This window comes from Suncus etruscus, chromosome 15 (genome assembly GCF_024139225.1).
Source record: "Suncus etruscus isolate mSunEtr1 chromosome 15, mSunEtr1.pri.cur, whole genome shotgun sequence".
Taxonomy (NCBI): domain Eukaryota; kingdom Metazoa; phylum Chordata; class Mammalia; order Eulipotyphla; family Soricidae; genus Suncus; species Suncus etruscus.
In genome coordinates this window covers 51,892,577-51,920,164 of record NC_064862.1, presented here as the reverse complement: position 1 = coordinate 51,920,164, position 27,588 = coordinate 51,892,577, and the positions used below count along the sequence as shown (strand labels likewise).

At 44.7% G+C, this 27,588-nt stretch overlaps 2 protein-coding genes across 3 annotated transcripts in view; one reads left to right on the top strand and one right to left on the bottom strand.

The window, feature by feature from the left end:
* P4HA1 (prolyl 4-hydroxylase subunit alpha 1) overlaps positions 1 to 6,916 on the bottom strand; it is a 57,702-nt gene extending 50,786 nt beyond the window's left edge. For both annotated transcript variants that reach the window (XM_049789156.1, XM_049789157.1), the window contains exon 1: positions 6,813 to 6,916. The gene's annotated coding sequence lies outside the window, so the exon portion shown is untranslated. The remainder of the gene's footprint in view (positions 1 to 6,812) is intronic.
* A 10,894-nt stretch (positions 6,917 to 17,810) lies between these two features.
* NUDT13 (nudix hydrolase 13) overlaps positions 17,811 to 27,588 on the top strand; it is a 33,585-nt gene continuing 23,807 nt past the window's right edge. Inside the window, exon 1 of the mRNA XM_049789274.1 lies at positions 17,811 to 17,895. The gene's annotated coding sequence lies outside the window, so the exon portion shown is untranslated. The remainder of the gene's footprint in view (positions 17,896 to 27,588) is intronic.

Sequence of the window (27,588 nt, the reverse complement as noted above, 5' to 3'; positions counted from 1 at the left end):
CAGTAATTATGCTTATTTGTAATAACTTGTCACCTTACTTACATATGAAATACTATCACCTATAGCTGTATAGTACAGTATTTTCATCATAACTAAAAGTATTTTCTTAATGTAGATGCAATAAACTGAGATCCAGTCTCAAAATATTACTGAGGTTAAAAGACTGAGAAATTTTGGCACCTTGTAAATTTCAAAGCCTTATGTAACCTTTAAATATTAATAAAATCTCGCTTGAGTTTAACAAGCAAAAGGTTAGTAGGTATTAAAACAGGGTACAAAATCAAAGTCAATGTGTACATAGTAAATATAAAAATAAATACTTAACAGTTTGAGAGTCCTCAATATACAGATTTAGATACTGTAGAATCTACAGTTTAAGTGTGGGCTGAACCTACTCAATTCCAGTTAAACATATTTACAAAACACTCCCAAAATATCTAAACATAAAAATGTATAAAATGTCCTCCATTCTCCATTCTCTCTATTCTTCAAACAGTTACGTATTATTCCAGCACAATGTTCAGTAAATAATAGCCAACATATTATAAATACTTGATTTTAGTATAGGAGCAAATAACATCTTTGGAAATTTTTTCTCTAATATTAAATACTAGTCTAAATCTTGTACACAAATTTATCTTTTTACCTTAAATTCTTACAAATTTCAGAGAATAACTCATGACTGGAAAAATAAGAGTAAAAGAACCGGTAGGTTAAGTCTTAACTTAGGTTAAGAATCTTCAATATTCTGGGGCCAGAAAGATAGCACTGCAGTAGGGCGTTTGCCTTGCATGCGGCCAACCCGGGACAGATCCAGGTTCAATTCCCAGCATCCCATATGGTCCCATGAGCCTGCCAAGAGATATTTCTGAGCACAGAGCCAGGAGTAACCCCTAAGCACCGTCAGGTGTAGTCCAAAACAAACACAAAAAAAGAATCTTCAATATTCTTTTTTTTGGGGGGGGTCACACCCAGCAGCACTCAGGGGTCACTCCTGGCTCTACACTCAGAAATTGCCCCTGGCAGGCACTGGGGGACCATATGGGATGCCGGGATTTGAACCACTGTCCTTATGGACGCAAGGCAAATGCCTTACCGTCATGCTATCTCTCCGGCCCCCAATATTCTAAACTAACAGAAATATATCAAAATAAACTGAAAATTAGATTATTTACAAGTTTCCATTTCTATTATTCTCCAGAAACCCTATACAAACACTTCCCTTTTTTCAGGGTGGGGGTTGATGTTTGGCCACACCTGCTGTGCTCAGGGATCATTCCTGGCAGTGACTGAGGAATTATGTATAGTGCCAGGGATTGAACCCAAGTCTGCTATGTGCAGCACAAGCGTTTGACCCACTGTAGTGTCTCTCTGATCCCCTCCCAAAATTTTAACATGCTTATATGAGTCTTTTTATGTCATATGCATAAAAATTATTATTCTATTTGATGCTGTGTAGTGTTTTTCTTTTATACTTTAAAACTACTACTTCTGGGGCCAAAGAGATAGCACAGCGGTGCTTGCCTTGCAAGCAGCTGACCCAGGACCTAAGGTGGTTGGTTCGAATCCCCAGCGTCTCATATGATACCCCGTGCCTGCCAGGAGCTATTTCTGAGCAGACAGCCAGGAGTAACCCCTGAGCACCGCTGGGTGTGGCCCAAAAACAAAAGAAAACAAAAAAAAAATCTACTACCGTATTTTCTGCGTATAAGACGACCCCCTAATTCTGCAGTTAAAACATAGGGTTAGGCCTATATTTGCTGTATCAGACAGAACGTTCCTGTGCTGCAACTGTATGTACCACAGTGAGCCAATCACAACAAGCAAAGGTTCAGAGATTATACTGTAATAGACTTCCTCTCTGACTGACCAATCTGATCAGGCTTTTGACAGTGTAGATTCGGTAAAGAGCATTGTCTAATTTGCATGCATCAAAAGCCTGCTTGGATTGGCTGAGTTAGAGAGGCTGTCCGAGCAGCCTTGCAGTGATTGGTGCAGGATCGAGTTGGAAAGTTCGTTTTGTGGCAATATTCAGACAATTTCGTTTAGCGGCATATTGAAACATTTTTCGGGATATACTCGGCATATAAGACGATTTTCGGTTGACTTTTTTTTTTTGGTTTCAAAAGTCGTCTTATACGCTGGAAAATACGGTACTTCTTGGGGCTAGAGATAGCATGGAGGTAAGATATTTATTTGCTTTGCATGCAGAAGGTCAGTGGTTCCAATCCCAGCATCCCATATGGTCCACTGAGCCTGTCAGGAGTGATTTCTGAGCATGGAGCCAGGAGTAACCCCTGAGGGCTGCCGAGTGTGACTCAAAAACAAAAACAAACAAAAAAATAACTACTACTTCTTGGGACAGGAGCAGAGGCGCAAGGGGTAAGGCATCTGTCTTGCCCATGCTAGCCTAGGATGGACCACGGTTGGATCCCCTGGCGTCCCATATGGTCCCCCAAGCCAGGTACAATTTCTGAGCGCATAGCCAGGAGTAACTCCTGAGCATCATTGGGTGTGGCCCAAAAACAATAGATAAGTAAATAAATAAATAAATAAAACTACTTTCTCTAGTTCCAAAATTAAAGTAACTTTGATGACTGGAATGAAAAGCATCCAACAGTGAACACATTTTCAAAGATATTAAATTCCCATATAAATCTATATTATTTATTATTATTTGGGTGTGGGGGCCACATCCAGCTTCCTTCCTAGCTGTTGTTTTATTTTATATATATATATATATATATATATATATATATATATACACACACATATATATATATATATATATATATATTTTTTTTTTTTGCTTGTTTTGGGGCCATACCTGGGCAGTGTTCAGTAATTCCTGGCTCTGTGCTCAGAAATAACTCCTGGCGGGGCCAGAGAGATAGCACGGAGGTAAAGCGTGCATGCAGAAGGTTGGTGGTTCAAATCCCGGCATCCCATATGGTCTCCTCAGCCTGCCAGGAGGGATTTCTGAGCATAGAGCCAGGAGTAACCCCCTGAGCACTGCCGGCTGTGACCCAAAAACCAAAAAAAAAAAAAAAAAAGAAAGAAAGAAATCACTCCTGGCAGGCTCAGACCATATGGGATGCCAGGAATCAAACTTGGGTCTGTCCCAGGTTGGCCTCGTGCAAGGCAAATGCCCTACCGCTGTGCTCTCACTCCAGCCCTACTCCTTCCCAGTTGTATGCTCAGGCATCACTCCTAACAAGGCTTAGGGAGGCCCTATCTGGGGTTTAGGAATCAAACACAGGTCAGCCCCATCCTTGCCAGGCAAGCGCCCTACTCTCTGTACTATCTCTCCAACTCTACAGTACTTCTTAAACACTACTTCTAAAACAAAAATGGCTATATTCTTTTTTTTTTTTTTAAGGGGGATTGGGGCTACACCCAGCGGCGCTCAGGGGTGACTACTGGCAGGCTTGGGAGACCATATGGGATGCCTGGAATCAAACCTGGGTAGTCAGTGTGCAACAACAACAACAAAATAAAACCCACTCATCTAGAGAATTTAGCAATTCAACAGTTCTCCTATCACAGACCGTCTTATACACAAGTCCAATCAAACTGACTTGCCCAGTTCAATTTTTAGCAATTCAATACTGCCTAAAGATACTTCAATATCATTAAAAGTTTCCTTCACTAGCATCAACTTTCTGGGTTCATAAATGGGTTTTTGAGGAAAAATACATATATGTGTACATATATATATTATATTTATACATATATATAAAACTTTTTTTTGGGGGGGTCTTTGGGCCACACCTAGCAGCACTCAGGGGCTACTCCTGGCTCTCTGCTCAGAAACTGCTCCTGGGGGGGGACGGGGACAACAATATGGGATGCCAAGATTTGAACCACCATTGGTTCTGGGTCTGTGCCTTCAAGGCAAAACGCCCTAAGGCTGTGCTATCTCTCCTCTCCAGCCCCTATATATATAAAACTCTTATTACTGTGTTCACTTGAATTTTATGACCACTAGTCCACACCTTCTCAAAGAACTTTACAACCTCAAAATGGGCTGAGGATTGCTACTATACAATTTCCAAATCCAAGTCTCAGGTGATAATTATCTGCCAGCTAAAATAAGGCATTCCTTCCACAGAAACAAAAACACACAAGCTTTCTGGAGTATCCCTGGAAAACTGAGGCCATCTAAGAATAAAGGTAAGTGTTTGGCTTTTAGCAAAAGATACTGAATTATCTAGGTGATATTAAACTTTGGGGGATTGTTTCCCAAGAACTTTTAATTTTGTTTTGGGGCCACATCTGGCAGCACTCAGGGTTAATCCTGGCTCTGTGCTCAGAAATCTCCCCAGGGAGATTATGGGATGTCAGGGACCAAACCCCAGTCTATCCCAGGTTAGCTGTGTGCAAAGCAAACATTAAACCACTGAGCTATCACTCAAGCCCGTTTCCCAATAGACATTTGCATTCCATTGTTCCTGCAGTAATTGGAAGTTGTAAGCACTTCATCTGTCTTACCAGAATGCCAAATGGTCAATATAATTATCCTGTTACCTAAACCTGATTTTCAATACTTCAAAAGTAAATATTTCAAACGAAGAGGCCAACTCTCTAATTAACATAAGTTAAATATTCTTATGTGTCATGGTTATGTTCTAAAACTCCAAAGATATAACTTTTAAAGTGAAGTAAAAGACTTGACTTTTATTTTTAACTTTATTTATTTATTAATTGATTGGCTGGTTTTTAGGCCATACCCAGCAGTGCTCAGAGGTTACTCCAGGCTCTGCAATCAGAAATCGCCTCTGGTAGGCTGGACCTTAAAGGATGCCCAGAATCTAATCGGGTCCCTCGGGGCTGTGCTATCCATCCAGCCTCAAGACTTAAGTTTTTTGCTTTTGGGTCACACTTTGCTGTGCTTAGGGGTTACTACTCCTGGCTCTGCGCTCAGAAATAGTTCCTCGCAAGCTCAGGGGATCATATGTCAGGATTCGAACCACCGTACTTCCTTCCTTCCTTCCTTCCTGAATCAGCTGCAAGCAAGGCAAAAGCCCTACCTGTGTTATCTCTCCGGCCCCAAGGCTTAACTTTTAAACTTAAGTCTGCTTCTCCAAGGAAAAGGTAAAAAAAAATCTTCCATTCCTATTTTAAGTATCTGAAACTGAAGTTTCTGAAATCCACAGGCTAAATGCCAATTTAAAAAAAAAAAAAAAAAAATATATATATATATATATATATATAAAAAGCAGAAGAATAGAATCACTGCGCATCTATTTAAATTTCACACCCAAGCAAACACAAGTATTTCTGGGGGTTCATTTTCAGCTTCTGGAATATTTCCTGCCCAAGGTCTTCCTTTCTCCAGCAAACGTGATTCCCCTAAAAGGTTTCTAAATTAAATTCCGATGTTTCCGTTAGGGAGGCTGAAAGAGTTCGCCCGGTTATTTTGGGCAAAGACTGGTCTCATTCATAAATTACAACTGGCTCGAAAAGCCCAGAACCTTCCTTGGCAAAGGGGGCGGCGAGTGGCTGGGAGAAAGAACACGGCTGCCACGTCCCTTCCCCTCCCCCGCACACGCAGAGCCGATCCCGTCCACGCCGAGCACATTCCAAGGGGGGGAAAGTCCAAAGCGCCCCGAAAAAAAAAGGGCAGAAACAGTTCAAAGCCGGGACGAGAGCGCGCGTGGCTCTGGCCTTGGAGGATCTCCATTCCTCAAAGAGGAGCCCAGCCAGGCCCGGATCCTCACCCTGTGGCTCTCACCGTCCATGGTGCAAAAAGATCCCCTGCGAGGGCTCCGTTCCCCACCCCCCTGCAGACATGCTGCCCACAGCATTTAGGGGCTCCCTAAATGCACCCCCTTAAAGCTTCATTTGGGGGGGGGAGGCCGGGAAACTTGGCGCTCAAGCAGAGCACGCAGGAGGCTCAAGATTCATGCCCAGGGCCCGGAGAGATAGCACAGCGGCGTTTGCCTTGCAAGCAGCCGATCCAGCACCGCCGGGTGTGACCCAAAAACAAAAACAAAAACAAAAACAAAAAGATTCATGCCCAGGAGCCAGAGAGATAGCATGGAGGTAAAGCATTTGCCTTGCATGCACAATTGTGGACAGTGGTTCGAATCCCGGCATCCCATTGGATCCCCCCGAGCCTGCCAGGAGTGATTTCTGAGCGTAGAGCCAGGAGGAGTAACCCCTAAGCACAGCAGAGTGTGACCCAAAACCTCCCCCCCAAAAAAATATAAAAAGATTCATACCCAGCACCGCATGCATGCATGGTCCTTGACCACCCACCCACCCACCCACTCCAAACTGGCAATCGCATTGCACCCCGAGGTAGTGGGGGGCCTCTGGGTGTGGTTCCCCCCTCCTCGCACTGACACCCCATCCTCTTCAAATAAACAGACTAAACTTAGCCCCTCGATCTGGAATAAAAGGGAGAAGACACCAACTAGAACTGCGATCTAGCTATAAAGGGGGCACGCCTGTGGTCCCCAACTCAAAAGTGGGGTCCACCCCGTTGGAGCTAATTCGTTTTGGGGGGTTCCAAAGCACCGATCCCCGACATGATCCCTCCCCACCCGGCGCCCCCAAACTCGCCATCGGCGCCCACAGGGCGTCCGGGCTGCTCGGGAGGCTGCAAGAGGGGAAGAGCGAGCCCGGGGACGCAGCGAAGCGGAGCAACAGGGTCCCGGAAGATTCGAGAAAGTTCTGGGGTTCTGGGGCCCGGGCGGGGCGGGGGCGGCGGCGTCCGGGCCAGGCCGGAGGCGGCCCGCGGTGGGTGGGCAGCGGGGAGACACCCCGATTAGGTAAGGGGTCACCCCAAAGGTTAAGGGGGACCTCACCTGGCGGCAGGAGCGTCCCGAGCAGCTGCCGGCGGTGCCCACGCTCCTCCTGCCGCGGGCGGCTCAACTAAGCGGCAGAGGGAGCCCGTTAGCCCTTTTATAGCCTCTAGGCCACGGCCGTGGCGGCCGCCCTCGCGTACGTGAGCCCGAGCACACACACACACGCGCGCGCTACTGCGCAGGCGCCCGGGGGCGGCTTCGCTTCCCCCGCCCCTCCACACACTCCCCCACACACACCCGGAGTTAGTCTGAGGCTGCGCCGAGGAGCCGACCCCAGCCCCGCGACGGAATGCGCCTGCGCAGCGCAGGCTCTTGTCCGCCGCCGTTACTATGGAGACCGCGAGCCCCGCGCTCATCCGGGTTCCTTAGCACCTGGGTCGCGGGCGGCTCTGCTCGTCCACGACGCCCCGCGCGGGAAAGGGAAGGAAGGGAGAGGATGCGACGTGGCAGGACAGGGAGCTTGGCGGGCCGCGGGGAAAATGAGGCCCTTCTTTTCTTTTTTTCTTTTTAATTTTTCTTGGGTAAGGATTTCCTTAGATGATGTTTGAAAGGTTTTGAGTGTGCCTAGTTATACAGAAAGGGCTCAGTCAATAATAAATTCTGCCATATCCTACAAGTCACCTAGTGTTGAGTTTGATCTATGGCGATCAGTTGCTATAGACGTTGCTTACTAGATTTCTCCTGTATCATTATGGACATTAGGGAAGATTGTACATAGGTCTCACTCCCATTCAAGCCCCTGACACTATATATGGTCTCTCAAATACCCCCAGAAGTGATCACTAAAGCAGATCTGTCCCCCAAAAGGATTAACAAGTAAAGGTTCATGATATCTTGTTACCTATGATTATTGGGGGGGTTTTCTTTGGTTTTGTGGCCACACCAGCAGTGCTCAGGGCTTCTAGTTTTGTGCTCAGGCATCACAGTACAGGGGGACAGAATGCAGTGCCATTTGGCCACATGCAAAGCAAACTTACTATACTATATGACCCTGATGGTTCTTTTTTAAATTGATTAACATATTTTACATGTCTTTTTTTTTTTTTTTTTTGATTATTGGGCCACACCAGGCAGCACTCAGGGGTTCCTCCTGGCAGGCTCTGGGGACCATTTGAGATTCCTGGAATCAAACTGAGATCTGTGGGAGTAACGCTGTGGGAGGGAGGGCAAGAGAGAGATCTCTTCAAACAGCACAGACTCATATAAAAGATATGAAAGTCTCTCACTGTTAAGTTTTTGCTCTTGGATATCCCATCTATCAAGTTTTTCTGATCTAGTGGTATTGAAGTAGCCAGTGGGCATTTAAAAACAAAATCGCTGAAGGAAGTTAAATTAGGCTACATTTGGTTTGTATTTAGTGGGATATATTTTACAAGTCATAGTCACTTCCAAGTATAGTCAAGATCTTGCCAGCTGTCCCAGTGAGGGAATGGCACCTAAAAATAACCCTACCACCCATTGTGCAGACCCACCCAGCATTAGAAAACAAAGGTTCAGGCCCAGAAATAGTTGACTATCCAATGTTCTAGCTTCAAAAAAAATATTTATAGGGAGCCAGCGAGATATCACAGCAGTAGGGCGTTTGCCTTGCATATGGCAGATCCAGGACAGACCTGGTTCCATATGGTCCCCCAAGCCAGGAGCGATTTCTGAGTGCATAGTCAGGAGTAACCCCTGAGCATCACTGGGTGTGGCCCAAAAAAAACAAACAAACTATATATATATATATATATATATATATATATATATATATATATATATACTGTGAAAGAGAAGCAAGGTTAAAATGTAAGGAACCTAGACCTATGGGAAATCCTTCTACCTAGTAAATGTTTATTTTTGTTTTTGATTGTGGACATGCCCAGCAGTCCTTGGGGATCATATGTGGTGCTGGGGATCAAACCCAGGTTGGTCCTGTGCAAGACAATTGTACCACCTCTCCAGCCCCAAGATACCTATATATTTTTTCTTTTTTTCTCGATGCTTGAACCTGAGCCTCACTCATTTACCCTACACTGAGCTATAGTCCAGATCCCTTGGGTATGTAAAATGTTAAGTGAAATATTTAGTGCTTATCAAGATTAGAAAAATATTTTTCTGTCAGAATTGAATGAATAATACATGAAACAAAGTAGAATTTCATCCTTTTAATGAAAATTGATGTTGCAGGCCAGAGAGATAATACAATGTCTAAGTCACCTGGCTAACCCATATTCAATCTCTCACCCTTTATGGTACCCCATGAGCCCCACCAGAAGTAATCCCTGAGCAAAGCCAGGAATAAGCCCTCAGCACAGCTTGTGAGCACCATCCCTTCCCCCCCCCCAAAAAAGCAAAGAAAAAAAATACAGATTTTTTTTGGGGGGTCACACCCGGCGTTGCTCAGGGGTTACTCCTGGCTGTCTGCTCAGAAATAGCTCCTGGCAGGCACGGGGGACCATATGGGACACCGGGATTCAAACCAACCACCTTTGGTCCTGGATTGCCGTGCTATCTCTCCGGGCCCCAAAATTACAGATCTTGACCTTTTGAAAGTCTTATGTTAAATAGTTGAACATTTCCCCAATTGTGATGCAAGTCTACTCAATTGTGATGCAAGTCTTTCCATATTCATGAGCTGTGACATGAAAGAAACTTCTCAGGACCAGAGCATTAGTATAGCTAATCCAGGTTCAATGATTCCCTGGCATCCCATAGGGTTTCCTGAGTGCAGAGCCAGGAGTAACCACTGAGCATCACCAGGTCTGGACCCCCTCCCCACATTAAAAAAAAGAAAAGAAAAGAAAAAAAGAAACTACTTATCTCTCATATTATTTGGTTGCCTAAAAAGAAAAGGACATTTCAGGGGCTACCGCTCTGCTTCTGGCTTGCAGCCGCAGGCCCACTTCTTGCAAGTCTGGACTGCACTTCGCAGCACAAACACCATTCTCCTATTCCTTTTTAAGTCCCTGGTGGGCAAGGATGTGTGGTGGAACTCAAGAATGACCTGAGCATTTGTGGAATTCTTCATTCTGTAGATCAGTATCTCAACATTAAACTAACTGATATCGGGGTTACAGACCCTGAGGAATACCTCCACAAGTTATTGTTGGAGAACTGCTCATCTGGGGCCAGGACCCTTTCCCTATATATTTAAGGTGCTGTGTTTGATTCAGTAGTGAAGGCCTTTTTAAAAAAAGATAAAGAGTGGGGCCAGAGAAATAGCATGGAGGTAAGGCGTTTACCTTTCATGTAGGAGGTCATCGGTTCGAATCCCAGAGCCCCATATGGTCCCCTGTGCCTGCCAGGAGCAATTTCTGAGCCTGGAGCCAGGAATAACCCCTGAGCACTGCCGGGTGTGACCCAAAAACCAAAAAAAAAAAAAAAAAAAAAGATAAAGAGATGAAAATAATAATAATGGGGTGGGGCTACTACCCTCTGTTGAGAAGGGGAGAATAGATCCAGAAATTGAGTGGGCTATAGTGCCTGCCCTATCCCCAGGACCTGCCCTTCTCTTTCTTTTTTTGGAGAAGGGGAAACTTTCCCTAGATCTCTTCAGGGCAGGAAATAATTCGTTTTGGGGGATGGAAGGAATCTGTCTCCTGCATTAGGAATAAAATTTATGGTGCAAAAAATAAAAGAACATTCCGTCATTCCATTCCAAATCTGTTTAAACTTGATTATCCCTGCATAGAGTGAAGATGAGAGAGAACCTGAGGAGAAAGGGGAAGGAAAGCAAAGTCAATTCAGCTTTAGAGTGACTTCCATACCTCCTCTTCTTTTTTTCTTTTTTTTATCTTTGATTTTTGGGTCACAACTGGCAACGCTCAGGGGTTACTCCTAGCTCTGTGCTCAGAAATCGCTGCTGGCAGGCTTGGGGAACCACCTGGGTTGCCGGGATTTGAACCATTGTACCTCTGCATGCAAGGCAAATGCCCTACCCCCATGCTATTTCTTCAACCCCCCTACTTCCTCTTCTTAATCTGAAAATGCTGAGCATGTTAAAAATCAAATAATTCCTTTCTGCAGTGATCTTCCTAGTAGGGGATTTAGGGGCTGCTCTTGACGACACTGTTGGCCAAGCAGGATAGTTGAGCCAATATATTCCTGGGTACCCCAATGCAGCATTGTTTGAGCCAGTGGTGCTGGGAGTCACAAGGGCCTCCGGGGTATACTCAGTAGTGCTCCAGAAGGACCATCCTAAAAGGGCCAGAAAGAAAGTAGAGGGGTTACAGTAAGGTGCTTATCTTACAGGTTCTATCCCCAGCACCTCATATAGTTCCCTGAGCCCTACCAAGAGTGAACCCTAAGCACAGATCTAAGAGAAAGCCCTGACACAAGGGATGACCTAAAATCAAAGCTAAAATAATGAAAATAAAGAATAAGCATGGGCTAGCATGTGATTTGGAAGCCCCAAGCACAACAAGAGATCCCCCACAAACTTTGTGGTGCCCAGATGAAAGCCAGGAGGGGCAGGAAACCACAAATAATCCTTCTCCACCATAATGGAAGCAATTGGCGGTTGCTAGAAATAAATGCACAGTCCCATCCCCTAGTCATTTTCTCAAGCTCTTATAGCCTATGAAGCTGAAGCCTAGAGCCCCTAGAGAACTGACAGCAAACCAAATCCTTTATCCTCAGAATACAGTCAAGGATCCCTAGTAGACAAAGGGTAGAAAGAATAAGGTCCTCTCTTTGGGGGAGAGGCAGAATCAGTAGGATCCTGTTGAACCCTGAGTCTTATATGAGTAGCAAACTAGTTCCTGGGTGGAGGCAGAGAAAGAAGCTTACCCAGCCAGAAATAAAAGATTGAATTGGTAGCCACCAGAAGGAGAGTGAAAAAAGCCCTACTTCTTAAGGCCATGGCACACAAGGCCTGCCTAAGGCTGAAACCAGGCCAGGACAACAGAAAATCCCTATCACAAACCTGGTTTTTTTGCTGACTTGGTAAAGAGGCCCTATATAATATCAAAATGTGGAAACAATTAAAAGAGAAAGAAGCTAGAATACTGAGAAAAACCTCTCTGGTATCACAGCTATTAAGTATAAGAACACTACTGGGGGGGCCGGAAAGATAGCACAGCAGTAGGGTGTTTGCCTTGTACGCAGCCAACACAGGACAAACAGTGCTTCGATTCCCAGCATCCCATATGGTCTCCTGAGCCTACCAGGAACAACAGAACCAGGAGTAACCCCTGAATGCCGCCAGGTGTGCCGCCCCCCCCCAAAATAATACTGCACCCTTCTGCTAAAGGAATTTCAAGTGTTTCATAATGAAGAGAAGTAACTATAGCAACTGCAAATCTTCAGCTCTAGCTCACTCCTAACTAGATCAATCCAACCTCCCAGCTTAACTAACCCCTTGACAAAAGAGATATCTTTATTGCCATGTGAGGACATACTTATTTACTTACAGGAAGATAATATTGTTCTTCAAAAAAAAGTCCAGCATTCTTTTTTTAAAAAAATGTTGCCCATACAATACAAACAAGCAGACAACCCATTGTCCGGAGATAGTCAACAAAGGTGAATCAGATGCTAGAACTCTCAGATAAGGACTTCAAGTGGATAGCTTGCATGGAGAACTGGGGGTTTAGGTAGGTAAGTGAAAGTTCTAAGTTAAATGAGAAGGCTGGGGGAGGGCAGGAAGCTTATGATATTTATAAGTGAGTATTTTGATGAATTCAGTATAAACACAGCTGAGAAAAGAATTAGTCATCGGCTATATAAAAAACATCTGAACATCCCAAAGCTCTTGGACAATATCAAATAGCATGTATTTTGTGGAAGACTCAAATGAAGATGAAAGATAATGGGTCTTGAGAGAGATTAAAGACACAAGAAGAGTGCTCCACACTGCTGAGTTGGAGGGGTTCCCCCAGCTGGCCTGTCCTCTGGTCCAATGCAAGTTCCAAGGCCAATGACAGGAGTTGAGGTCTGTAGGGAGAAGGAGCACTTGTCTTTGGGTGGGATTTTGATCAGGGTCATTTCCAGAGCATGGAGGTTGGCTGCTGGTTTGGACACTAGGGAATGACAGCGCTGAGTTCTAGAGGCACCTGCAGTTTGGATCTCCTCTGGGAATCCAGGACAGAAAGGAGCTAAACAAAGCCTGCTGTCTATATGGGGTTCCTGAACGCCGAGGTCGCCCAGTCTTCTCTGGACACAACTGTGAGGACAAAGTGTGCCCAGAAAACTGTAGTCTGGCACAACAGCTCAGCTGCTTTCCTCAGACATTTCTGCCTAGTGACAGCCGTCTGCCTCACAACCTCCAGGATCCAACATCTGGGCCCACATGACGTGCTAGCTGACATCTTCATTGCTCTCCAAAGTTTCCTCTCCAACGCTGATGGGCGGATCTGGGGAGATAGCTACCAGAGCTGGGGAGATAACTCAAAAGCCTAAAGAACATGTCTAGCACATAGCTTCCCACTCCCCATGTGTAGCCCGGGGAAGCCCCAAGACACTGGGAAGAGCCTCCAAATACAGACATGATACTCATATCCTAGATAGGTGTCTCTCTTGATAACATGGCCTTATTAAAGCTCTTCCTATGAAATAATTTGACATTAAAGGCTATTCCTGGAGCCAGAGAAATAGCATGGAGGTAAGGCATTTGCCTTGCATGCAGAAGGTCAGTGGTTCGAATCCCGGCATCTCATATGGTCCCCCGAGTCTGCCAAGAGTGATTTCTGAGCATAGAGCCAGGAGTAACCCCTGAGCGATGTCGGGTGTGACCCCCCCCCCAAAAAAAAAAGGCTACTCCTGGGATCAGAGCTATAGCATAGTGATAGGGTGTTTGCCTTGCACATGGCTGACCAGGATGAACCAGGATTTGATCCCCAGTGTCCTATATGGTCCCCTGAGCCAGGAGCAATTTCTGAGTGCATAGCCAGGAGTAACCCCTGATAAATACTACCTAATACTTTTTTTTTTTTTTTTTTTTGTTTTTTTTGGGCCACACCCAGCAGCGCTCAGGGGTTACTCCTGGCTCTACGCTCAGAAATCGCTCCTGGCAGGCTCTGGGGATCATATGGAATGCCGGGATTCGAACCACTGTCCTTCTGCACTGTCCTTCTGCAAGCAAGGCAAACACCCTACCTTCATGCTATCGGCCCCAAATACTACCTAATACAACCTTTGACCAAGCAGGTTGTGATAAGGAAGTTATTTATTTTATTTGTTCACTTATTCATTCATTAAGTACTTATCCACACTATTGTACCAGTTAATGGAACTTATTGCTCAATAAAGTATATTTAATTTAATTTTCCCTGTGAACAATTTTTTTTGTTTTTATTTTTTGGTTTGGGGGTCACATCAATGGCCCTCAGGGGTTACTCCTAGCTCTGCACTAAGAATTTGCTCCTGGCAGGCACAGATGCCTGAGATGCCGGGATTCAAACCACTGTTGGTCCTGGATTGGCTTGATGCAAGGCAAATGCCCTACCACTGTGCTGTCTCTCTGGCTCTCCTGTGAACAATTTACAGATCATGCGATAGCTATATAAAACTTTATTTTTTCCTTTTCCATTTTCTGTTTTTTTGTTTTGTTTTGTCTTTTGTTTTGTTTTGTTTTGTTTTGGTTTGGTTTTTTGGGCCACACCCGGCGGTGCTCAGGGGTTACTCCTGGCTGTCTGCTCAGAAATAGCTCCTGGCAGGCACGGGGGACCATATGGGACACCGGAATTCGAACCAACCACCTTAGGTCCTGGATCGGCTGCTTGCAAGGCAAACACCGCTGTGCTATTTCTCTGGGCCCACCTTTTCCATTTTCTGACATTTTGTTCTTAGCAGTGTATCACCATCTCAGATATATACACATATATGTATATCTGAAACCTAAAAATGTTTAAAAAATTGGTTTTGGAGCCACATCTGGTGGTGCTCAGGGTTTACTCCTGACTCTGCAGTCTGAAATCACTCCTGATAAGGTTTAGGTGGCCATGTGTGTTTTGGGAATTGAACCCTGGTTGGCTGTGTGCAAAGCAAGCCCTTTGCTTGCTGTACTATCTCTCCAGTCCCATTAAAAACAAAATATTTTCAAGTGTTATTCCTTTTATTGAGGAATATTCAATACCTAGTCTGTCAATTATAAAAAATGTTAACAATTTTTTACTACAAAATGTTATATTTCAGAAAAGAACTCCTGTTTATAAACGAACAGCATCTGACTTATCTCTCTGAAGAGTTTGTAGAGTTTGGCCAGTCTAGTGCATTCTTCTACCAAGATGAATTTATCAAGAGCTCAAACAAACCAGGAGAGGAGCCAAAAATCACAACTGCATTTGGAGAAGTGAGACTTTATAAAAAGTTCAGGACTTAAAAAATTTAGTTAGTAACAAAATTATTGTGTTGGGTAAGAAGATAAACTGAGGGGCCGGAGAGATAACATGGAGGTAAGGCATTTGCCTTTCATGCAGGAGATCATCAGTTCGAATCCTGGCATCCCATATGGTCCCCCGTGCCTGCCAGGAGCAATTTCTGAGCCTGGAGCCAGGAATAACCCCTGAGCACTGCCGGGTGTGACCCCCCCAAACCCCCCCAAAAAAGGATAAAGAGTTGTTCCTCTCAGAACACTGCTTTATCTTTTATGCTGAAATTTCCTCATTCACCAAATGGTCATATTAATATTTGTCCTATCAACCACACAAAGATATTAAGAGAGGGGTCGGAGAGATAGCACAGCTGTAGGACGTTTGCCTTGCATGCAGCTGATCCAGGACGACAGTGGTTCGAATCCTGGCATCCCATATGGTCCCTGTGCCTGTTAGGAGCGAATTCTGAGCGCAGCACCAGGAGTAACCACCCCTGAGCGCCGCTGGGTATGAACCCCCAGAAAAGATATTAAGAGAACCAGGGGCCAAAGCAATAGCACAGTGGTAGAACATTTGCCTTGTGCGGCCAACCTGGGATGGACTAGGTTTGATTCCCAGCATATCATATGGTCCCCTGAGCCTGCCAAGGGTGATTTCTGAGTGCAGTTCAGGACTGATCTTTTAGTACTGCCGGGTGTGGCCCAAAATTTTTTTTTAAAAAAGAAGATATTAAGTGAATAAAGATATTTGTCTTAAATTCTTTGTTTTACTTTGTGTGTGTGTGTGTGTGTGTGTGTGTGTGTGTGTGTGTGTGTGTGTGTGTGTGTGTGTGGTTTTTGGGTCACACCCGGTAGTGCTCAGGGGAAACTCCTGGCTCCGTGCTCAGAAATCGCTCCTGGCAGGCACAAGGACCATATGGGAGACCGGATTCGAACTGATGACCTTCTGCATGAAAGGCAAATGCCTTACCTTCATGCTATCTCTCCGGCCCCTGTCTTAAATTCTTAAAATTATAAAATGTTATATTAATATGAGTAGTAGTCATGGGATGCTATATAAATGTGTAGAAATGTTTTGGGGAAGGTTATTTGTCTTGGGGAAAATTGATACCTACTTGAAAATAACTCTTGATATTGTTTTGGGGAGTGGGTTATTATATTTTGGGCCACATATGTATTGCTCATTTCTGGCAGAGCTCAGGCAATCAGGCAATGCCAAAGATCAAATCTGTACTTCCTGGAGCTGGAGAAATAGTACAGCATGCATCTGCTGTACTATCCGTATGCATCTGATCCAGGGTGAACTCATGGCATTTCAAATGAACTATCTTCCTGTTTCTCTGGTGTGGTCTGGTGTGCTGTGGAGAAAAATTATGAAATAAAATTATCTCTTCTCAGCATCCTGTATGGTCCCCAAGCACTGCTCAGGAGTATCCCCTGAGCACTACCAGGTGTAGACCAAAAACAGAAAACTGAAAAGGAAAAGACTGGAACCTGAGCCTGGTCCTCTGGGCATTGCTGAGAATGGCGAAGTCATGCACCACTACCTGTGACCCAGAAGACAAAACAACCAAAAAAGAATCAGATTTAATTTCTCCCAAGAAAACAGTAGTTTTACTGTTCATTGAGATAGAAGGTCTTCGAAGATGGTGCTTTTGATTTCTTTATTTTATGAAGTAATGTGGGTTGTTGTTGTTGTTGTTGTTGGGTTTTGGGTCACACCCGGCGGCGCTCAGGGGTTGCCTCTACGCTCAGAAATCGCCCCAGGCAGGCACGGGATTGGGGGGACCAAATGGGATGCCGAGATTCGAACCACCATCCGTCCTGGGACGGCTGCAAGGCACACGCCCTATCCCTGTGCTGTCTCTCCGGCCCCCTGAAGTAATCTTTTTACAAGACCGTAAATCTTTTTTTTTTTTTTTTTTTTTTTTGGTTTTTGGTTTTTGGGCCACACCTGGCGTTGCTCAGGGGTGACTCCTGGCTGTCTGCTCAGAAATAGCTCCTGGCAGGCACGGGGGACCATATGGGACACCGGGATTCGAACCAACCACCTTTGGTCCTGGATCGGCTGCTTGCAAGGCAAACACCACTGTGCTATTTTCTCCGGGCCCCTTTTTTCTTTTTCTTTTTTTTTTGGGGGGGGGGGCACACCCGGCGTTGCTCAGGGGTTACTCCTGGCTGTCTGCTCAGAAATAGCTCCTGGCAGGCACGGGGGACCATATGGGACACCGGGATTTGAACCAACCACCTTTGGTCCTGGGACACCGGGATTTGAACCAACCACCTTTGGTCCTGGATCGGCTGCTTGCAAGGCAAACACCGCTGTGCTATCTCTCCGGGCCCTCAAGACCGTAAATCTTTTGTTTGAAGGGCACAGTCATACTAGATTCTAGTAACTAGAACTATCCCATAAGCAAAATGCTCCACCAACCCAATCCATTGGACCCCTTGCAGCCCACCCTCTCCCTGCAACCCTCCTGCTTCTCGCGTCCTTTTCGGTCACTTCAATCCCGCAACCAGAGGCGACGGCCGTGTTTTCGTCGCACTCGGTTGGCTCCCCGACTTTGCTTTTAACCACACCGCTGACCTTTGCAGTCCGCGGGGCTCAGCGGCCGCCACCCTATGGGACTCCACTTCCCAGAAGGCATTTCTGGGAGGATGCTGGGAAGTGTGTCAAAACTACAACTGTCCTGCGGAAGGGACTTCCCACTTTCAGGGACATTTGGAATTTCCTGGTGTTCAGTTGGTTCTAGAGGTCAGAAAGGCGCCCCCACACCCACAGAATTCAGAGTGAGTACAGCGAAGAAGCCTGTGAGATGCTAGGCTTAGGGCCTAGCGTTGGAAAACGCTTTCTGTCACAGAGTTTTAGATTTTTATTTTTCTTATCTCTTTTTATTTTGCAGACATTAGGGAATGATCATCTTTTTGGATTCATAACTAATTTACTGTAGCCAATAATTTCTGAACTTTTGGGGGTAAACTTTAAAAATTAAAATTGCCGGGGCCGGAGAGATAGCATGGAGGTAAGGCGTTTGCCTTTCATGCAGGAGGTCATTGGTTCGAATCCCGGCGCCCCATATGGTCCCCCGATCCTGCCAGGAGCGATTTCTGAGCATGGAGCCAGGAGTAACCCCTGAGCACTGCCGGGTGTGACTCAAAAAACACCAAAAATAAATAAATAAATAAATTTAAAATTGCCTTTTTTATTTCCTCAATTGTTTCTGCATTATTTTGTGTTTTTGCTTTTCGTTTCTGAGCCAGACAGGCAATTCTTAGGGGAACTCTCTGACTTCTTGCACAAGATATAGCTCCTGGCAGTGCTCAGGGTATGCAGTGCTGGGGGATCTAGCAGGTCTTCTGAATGCAGAGAAAGCACTCCAGCCCTTTGAGCTATGACCTGTCTTTATTGTTATTTATTTATTTATTTATTTATTTATTTATTTATTTATTTATTTATTTTTAGGTTTTTAAGTCACACCTAATGGTGCTCAGGGGCTACTCCTGGCTCTGCGCTCAGAAGTTGCCCCTGGCAGGCTCATGGGACCAATACGGGATGTCGGGATTTGAACCTTGAACCAGAGTTCATCCTGCATTGGCCGCTTGCAAGGCAAATGCCTTACCACTGTGCTATCGCACAGCCCCCTATTGGTTTTGTTTTTTTTTTTTTTTTTTTTTTTTTTTATTGTTGTTGTTCAGGCTTTCTCTTGGCTCTGTGCTCAGGGATCAGTCCTGGAGGGGCTCCAGACATCAAACCCTAGTCAACCCCATGCAAGGAAAGTGCCTTGCTTACTGTACGATCTCTCCAGTGGGCCTGCTGGCATTATTTTTACTTATTTATTTATTTATTTATTTATTTATTTGCTTTTTGGGCCACACCCGGTGACGCTCAGGGGTTACCCCTGGCTTGGTGGACCTGGAACTCTGAGGAATCAAAATGCGATCTGTCTTAGGTTAGCTTGTACGAGGCAAACACCTTACTGCTTGTGCCACCATTCTGGCCCCATTATTATTATTATTATTATTATTATTATTATTATGTTTTGGGTCACATTTGGCAGTGCTCATGGGATACTCCTGGCTCTGTGCTCAGAAGTTGCCCCTGGCAGGCTCAGGGGACCATATGGGATACGGGGAATCAAACCATCCTCTCCTGGGTTGGCCTCACGCAAGGCAAACGCCCTATCACTGTGCTGTCTCTCTGGTCCCTGGTATTATATTTAAATAAAAGGAGGAAATATTTTTTTAGAGAGCAGTTCACAAACTGGCTAATGAGACATTTGACATTTCCTTCACATCCCATTAGCTTCTGAGCTTTGCATATTTCTCATTCCGATAGGTTCACAGTGTTCCAAGATAGACTCCCTGGAGCCAAAGAGATAGGCTAGTGGATGGTACTTCCTTGTCAGTGGCCTGGCTTCAATCCCAGGCACCCACATATAATCCTACGATTAACGCCAGGAGTGAGCCCTGAGCCTAAAGCCAAGAGTAAGCCCTGAGAACCACCGGATGCGACCCAAAAAATATCAGTTGGGGGCCGGAGCAGTGGCCTGAGTGTCACTGTGTGTGGCCCCCCCCCCCAAAAAATATATATGTATGTATATATATATATATACATACATATATATATATCGGTTAACATGAACATGAGAAGCATTTATTACAGTGAGTTCAGAGAAATGACTACTATAATCATATTTGTTTTGGGCCACACCTGGTGGTATTCAGGGGCTATTTCCTGTACAGTGCTCAGGGTTCCTGTGGGTCACCCCTTTAAAACTATTTCTCTGCCCCCCACCCACTCCTGAGAAATGACTAATCTTAAGATTTTTGTTGCATTTAATTGTTTGGGATAAAATAATAATGACTTTAGTCATATCAGTTACACTTTCAAAAAAAGTAAGTAGGAGAAAAATGCTTTCTTTGTATTTCTTTTTTGGAGGCAGATCTAGCTCAGGGATTGACTTTATGCCTCCCAAGATTGTGCTCTCAGATTGATTAATCTCAGACTGATTTCAGATTGAAAGCAATCTTTTCGGGGCGGAGAGATAGCATGGAGGTAAGGTGTTTACCTTTCATGCAGAAGGTCATCAGTTCGAATCCCGGCGTCCCATATGGTCCCCCGTGCCTGCCAGGAGCAATTTCTGAGCATGGAGCCAGGAAAAACCCCTGAGCACTGCCGGGTGTGACCCAAAAACCACAAAACAAAACAAAACGAAAGCAATCTTTTCAAGGGCTTTCCTTGCGCACAGCTGACCCAGCTTCAATTCCCAACATCCCATATAGTCTCCCACTCAAGCACTGCTGGGAATAATTTCTGAGCACAGAGCCAGGAGTAACCCGAGCATCATCAGGTATAGCATGAAAATAAAGCAAACAAACAAAAAGCAATCTATTTATAAAAAACGGATTGTTAGGGGCCGGAGAGATAGCATGGAGGTAAGGCACTTGCCTTGCATTCAGAAGGACGGTGGTCCGAATCCCGGCATCCCATATGGTCCCCCGAGCCTGCGAGGAGCGATTTCTGAGCATAGAGCCAGGAGTAACCCCTGAGCGCTGCTGGGTGTGACCCCCAAAAAAGGGATTGTTAATAAATTAGTATGTAATAATACCTGGCATTCTCTGGTCCCCTGAGCACCAATGCTGTAGCTTAACAACAAAAATATAGCTTCAAGTTCCTTACAGACAACTGCAGGCTCAGAATTCAGTCTATGTGAGAGCCAGGAACAAGATTCCCAGTACTTCCCACTCTTTACTCTGGAAATAAAATTGAAGACAGTTCTGAGCTTGTAGCTAAAGTAAAATAATGCATTTTCTTTATACTATCTAACTTGTTAAAACAGTACTTATTCCTTGGGGGCCAGAGAGATAGAACAGTGGTAGGGTGTTTGCATTGCATACAGCCAATCCAAGACAGACAGTAGTTCAAATCCCAGCATCCCATATAGTGCCCTGAGCCAGCCAGGAGCGATTTTTGAGCACAGAGCCAGGAGTAAACCCTGAGTGCTGCCAGGTGTGACCCAAAAGTTAAAAAAAAATGTACTTCTTTCAGGCAGGAGTGATTATACAATGGTAGGGCGCTTGTTTTGCATGTGGCTGACCCAGATTCCATCATCTGTACCTTAAACATTGCCGGGAGTTATCTGTGAACTCAGAGCCAAGAGTAAACCCTGAGCACCACCAAGTATTGGCTCAAACATCAAAAGGAAAAAAAAAGTATTTCTTCCCTAAAAGACATCAAGTATAGTAACAGATGCCCTTGCAAAGCAAAAGAACTATTCTGTTGTATTGTGGCCGTTGAGTGTAGCACTTTTATCAGTTAATTGTCAGCATTTTAACCAACTCTGAACTCTAAACTCTTGGACTTCTTCTGGAGATACTCTCTGAAAAGTAAATGGCATCTTAGACCCCTAAAATATTGTGAAAATCATAACCATTTGAGGAAACCAAGTAGCATATTTTCCTTCATTTTCCTAAGTACCTATTCCAAATACATCTTTCTATAAGGTTAAATTAATTTTATGTTCACCCTGAAAATAATAGAATAGCTTTTTAAGAGCTTTTCTCTTGGGGCCGGAGAGATAGCATGGAGTTAAGGTGTTTGCCTTGCATGCAGAAGGTCGGTGGCTCGAATTCCGACATCCCATATGGTCCCCCATGCGTGCCTGGAGCGATTTCTGAGCTAGAACCAGGAGTAACTCCAGGGTGCTGCTGGGTGTGACCCTTGACAAATAAAAACAAACAAATAAACAAAGAGCTTTTCTCTTTTCTCTTTTTAAGAGTGAGGCTCAGGGGCCAGAGAAATAGCACAGCGGTAGGGCATTTGCCTTGTAAGCAGCCAACACAGGACCAACGGTGGTTCAAATCCTGGCACCCCATATGGTCCCCCAAGCCTGCCAGAGCGAGTTCTGAGCACAGACCCAGGAGTATCTCCTGAGTGCTGCCAGGTGTGACCCCCCAAAAAAATATTTTTTAAATTATCATGGTAAGGGGTTGGAGAGATAGCACAGTGGTAGCGCATTTGCCTTGCAAGCGCTGACCCAGGACCAATGGTGGTTCAAATCCCGGCATCCCGTATGGTCCCCTGTGCCCAGGAGTGATTTCTGAGCAGAGAGCCAGGAGTAACCCCTGAGCATCGCCGGGTGTGGCTCAAAAACTAAAAAAAAAAAAAAAAAAAAAAATTATCATGGTAAAATAGGGGCTAGAGAGATACTATAGCAGTTAGGGCCATTTGCCTTGCATGTGGCTGATTTCAATCACCAGCATCCCATATGGTCCCTTGAGCACTGCCAGGAATGATCCCTGAGCACAGAGCCAGGAATAAGTCCTGAGAATCACTGAGTGTGGCCCAAGCCCTCCTCAATTTTTTTGAAGAAAAAACATATGGGTTAAAGTTTAATTTTAAGGTTTTTTTCTTTGCCTTTTTGTTTTTGTTTTTGTTTTTGGGCCACACCCGTTGACGCTCTGGGGTTACTCCTGTCTATGCATTCAGAAATCACTGCTAGCTCAGGAACAGAGAGATAGCATGGAGGTAGGGCGTTTGCATGCAGAAGGACTTTGGTTTGAATTCTGGCGTCCCATATGGTCCCCCGAATGAGCCTGTCAGGAGCAATTTCTGAGTGTAGAGCCAGGAGTAACCCCTGAGTGCTGCCACATGTGACCCAAAAATTAAGAAAAAAAAATCACTCCTGGCTTGGGGGACCATATGGGACTCCAGGGGATTGAACCTTGGTCCATCCTAGGCTAGTGCGTGCAAGGCAGACACCCTACCACTTGCGCCACCGCTCCGGCCCCTTTTCTTTGCTATTATTTCAGCGGGGGCGGGAGGTAATATGCTAAGGTGGTACTCCCATTGCAATGCTAGATGCTGTTCTTGCCATTGTTTAGTGGTGATGAGGTCCAAGGACTGGATTTGGGCTTCCCACATCCAAAGCATGTGCTCCTGACCTTTCTCTTTGACTTTTTGGGGTTTTTTTGGGGGGGGTGGCCACACCCATTTGATGCTCAGGGGTTACTCCTGGCTAAGCGCTCAGAAATTGCCCCTGGCTTGGAGGAGACCATATGGGACGCCAGGGGATCTAACCGCGGTCGGGATCTTTCCTTGGCTAGCGCTTGCAAGGCAAATACCTTACCTCTAGCGCCACCTTGCCGGCCCCTTCTCTTTGACTTTTTTTTTTCTCTTTTTTTTTTTCTCTCTTTGACTTTTTTTTTTGGGGGGGGGGCACACTCGGCGGTGCTCAGGGGTCACTCCTGGCTGTCTGCTCAGAAATAGCTCCTGGCAGGCACGGGGGGTGGGGGTGGGGTGGGACCATATGGGACACCGGGATTCGAACCAACCACCTTAGGTCCTGGATCGGCTGTTTGCAAAGCAAACACCACTGTGCTATCTCTCCGGGCCCAGCATATCTTGATTTATTTTTGTTTGTTTGTTTATGGGTCACACTCGGCAACGCTCAGGGGTTACTTCTGGCTCTCTGCTCAGAATCACTCCTGGCAGGCTTGGGGGACCATATGGTGTGCCGGGATTTGAACCACCAACCTTCTGCATGCAAGGCAAATGCTTTTACCTCCATGCTATCTCTCCGGCCCCTCTCTTTGACTTTTAAATAGCCTCTGTGCTACTTGTACATAAGAAATATATAAAAGGGACCATTTAGAAAAGAAATTAACCTTTCCTCAGTTTACAGCTGTACCAGTGAAGCTTTCACTTTGGGATAAACGATATCTAATTGGGGCCGGAGAAATAACACAATGGTGTTTGCCTTGCAAGCAGCCGATCCAGGATGGACGGTGGTTCCAATCCTGGCTTCCCATATGGTCCCCCGAGCCTGCCAGACGCGATTTCTGAGTGCAGAGCCAAGAGGAACCCCCGAGCTTTGCTGGGTGTGACCAACCCCCCCCCCAAAACAAAACAAAACAAAACAAAACAAAAAAAGTTTGATAGTCCTCTTCAGTGATAATCTTTCAAATACATATTAAGACCTTTACTTTATTGCTGTATTGCTGTGACTACTCAACCATGCGTGAGTCAGCAGGCCAAGGCATCTGCTATTGGTTATGGTTGATTTAGCAGTAGAAACTAGGCAAAACATCAGGTAGCCAAGTTCAGTGTACCACAAATTAGGTAAGACTAAATATGACTAAATAGTTTTCTTCCAGTTCTCAGGATTCAAGAAATTCACCAAAGGAATTCCCTGGGACTAGCAAGAATGTGGTTGGATGTTATTGGGAACTCTAGCTTGGAAATAATTGCATTTTGCATTTAGTCCCAGGAGCTGCTATTTTATTATGCTTAATCTTCTGGTTATGGGAATATGTACACAGGTTAAGTTTACTTGGTTTAAGTATATAAATGTGGGGCCAGAGTGATAGCACAGTGGATAGGACATTTGCCTTACACATGGCCAACCTGGTGCAGAGCCAGGAATAACCCCTGAGTGCTGCTGGGCAAAAAAAAAAAAAAAAAAGAGAGAGAGAGAGAGAGAGAGAGAGAGAGAGAGAGAGAGAGAGAGAGAGAGAGAGAGAGAGAGAGAGAGAGAAAGAGAACAGCAACTAAGGTGTCTACCTGCCCAGGTTCAATTACCAGCATCCCATATGGTTTCATGAGCCTGTCAGAAGAGGTCCTGAAGCACAGAATCAGGAGTAAGCAACCACCCCTACCCTAAATAAAAATAAATGCATGGGGAGGGTGGAACAATAGAACAGTGGTAGGACATTTGCCTGTAGCTCATTGTGAGAGAAAATATCTGTTTTATGACTCTGTTCGAGGGGCCAGAGAGGTAGCACAAGGGTAAGGTGTTTGTCTTGCACACGGCCAACCCAGGACAGACCCTGGTTCAATTTTGGGGATTTCATTTGGTCCCCTGAGTTCGTCAGGGGCGATTTCTGAGCACAGAGCCAGGAGTCAGCCCTGAGCACAACTGGGGTTACCCAAAATTAGACAAGGAGAGTAAAATGGGATGGCCCAGCCCATGTGATTCAATACTAACATGTTAGTGTTGAGTACTAACCTTACATGTTTGAGACCAGGGTTCTCTTCCTGTTACCATGTTTCCCTGAGCAGTACTAGGAGCCCCAAGCATTTGGAAATAGCCCAAGGCTTCTCTCTCTTTTTCTCTCTTCACTATATACATGTATATATATATATATATATATATATATATATTTATTTTTTTATAAAGATTAATTGGAGTTGGAACAATAGCACAGTCATTTGCTTGCTGACCCCATTTTCGATTCTCAGTATCCCATATGGTCCCTTGTTCCTGTGCCAGGAGTGATTTCTGAGCATAGAGGTAGAGTCAGGAGTAACTCCTGAGCACCACTGAATGTAGCCCAAAAACCAAAACAAAAAATAAATAAAATACATCTCTAATTTACATAGACCAATTTATATATTTTCTTTCTAAATTGATAAAAGCATACTAAATTAATCAAATAGAAAATAGCATACATTCAGAGTATATAAATATATTATTAAGAGCTTGTATTTGGATTTTTTTTTTGTTTGTTTTTTTTTTGTTTTTGGGTCAAACCTGGGAACGCTCAGGGGTTACTCCTGACTCTGTACTCAGAAATTGCTCCTGGCATGCTTGAAGAACCATATGGGATTCTGGGATTCGAACCACCGTTCTTTTGCATGAAAGGCAAATGCCTTACTTCCATGCTATCTCTCCAGCCCCTGTATTTTGAATTTTGATATCTGTTTTTGGGGAAGGGTCACACTCAGCGGCGATCGGGGTTACTCCTGGCTCTGCACTCAGAAAGCACTCCTGCCAGGCACTGGGTACTATATGGAATGCTGGGATTCAAACCACTGTCCATCCTGGGTCAGCATCATGTAAGGCTAACATCCTACCGTTGTGCTATCACTCTGGCCCTAATCCTGTTTTCCACGTGTTGTATTTTTTTTCTCTTTTCTACTTACTTAAATGCATATTAATTTCTTTTCTTTTCTTTCTTTTTTTTTTTTTTTTTAGTTTTGGGCCACACTAGGTGACACTCAAGAATTACTCCTGATTATGTGCTCAGAAATCACTCCTGGCTTTGGGGGACCATATGGGATGCCGAGGACTGAACCCAGGTTCATCCTAGGTTAGCGCACCTAAGGCAAATGCCCTACCACTTGCGCCACAGCTTCTGCCCCGTATATTAGTTTCTTATGTCATAGATTTTTTTTTATTTTAATCAACATTCCTGCCTATGTTCTTTTCTGCTCCTAAGATACATTTTCAGAAGTGCAATTGCTAGTTAAAGGGAAACTTCTGGGAAAATGACTCATCGAGAAAGCACAGGTCTTGCATGAATGAGACCTAGATTTGACCTCTGGACCTGCCAAAATAATTACTTTGGGCCAAAAAGAGACAAGTACATAGGTCCAGCCACTTGCTTTGCACGTGGCCCATCTCTGTTTGACCCCCAGCACCACAGATGGCTTCACAGAGCCAGGAGTAATCCCTGAGCATAGCCAGGTGCTCCTGAAATCCTCCCCCAAAAAATTTTTACAAGGAATTCAACGTTTTGATAGACATTTCCAACATGCCCTCCAAAAAAATATCTATTTGCATTCTAAAAGTTGGAAATACTGTTTTTGAATCATTGATTCCAGCCTATTTGTGTGAGAGGCCACTGGAGTGCTTTATAAGTTTCTCGTTACATAATTCCTTCTGTGAAACTATAGATTTATTTTCTCTCTCCTACTAGAGCCTTTTGGGGGCTGTATTTTCTTCCTGTACATTTTTGTGTCCCCCATGGTTGCCTAGAATCTGTTTTCAAGAAATACTGTGTTGAATGTCCTTTGCTAAATATATTTTACTTTTTGCTAGGACAAAGAGTGTAGCCAAAAATATTCAAGGATTAGTCATTGGTGACGCATCATTATGCAACCAAGAAGGCCTAGACTTTGCATGTTTCTCATTCCTGGGTGGTTAAGTGTTTAAGTTTGCCTCCCTTGGGTACAATTAAAAGGCTAGTTGGTTATTTAACTACTGACTTTCTTGTTTTATTGTGACCTTTTTATGGCTAATGTGAAATGTGCATTGCATGGGGAATGAAATATATAATTTTGTCTCCAGAAGAGTCTTTTTTTTTTTTTTTTTTGGCTTTTGGACCACACTCTGTGGTGCTCAGGGGTTACTCCTGGCTTTGTGCTCTCCTGTCAGGGTCGGGGGACTATATGGGATGCCAGGAATCGAACCAGGGTCTGTCCTGGGTTGGCCGTGTGCAGGACAAGCACCCTACTACTGTGCTACCTCTCTGGCTCCTAGAACAGTCTTAAAACAGATATTTTTTCTCACAATGAGATACAAAAAAGTAGATCATATTTTAGATCGTGTATATTTGCATGGCTGCTTTTGAAATTATCTTCCTGGATTTTTTTTGTTATTTTTGTAAGTTTTGGTGTTACAACCTGCAGTGCTCAGGGGTTCCTTTTGGCTCTTTGCTCGGGAATTACTCCTGGTGGGCTCACAGAACCATATGGAGATG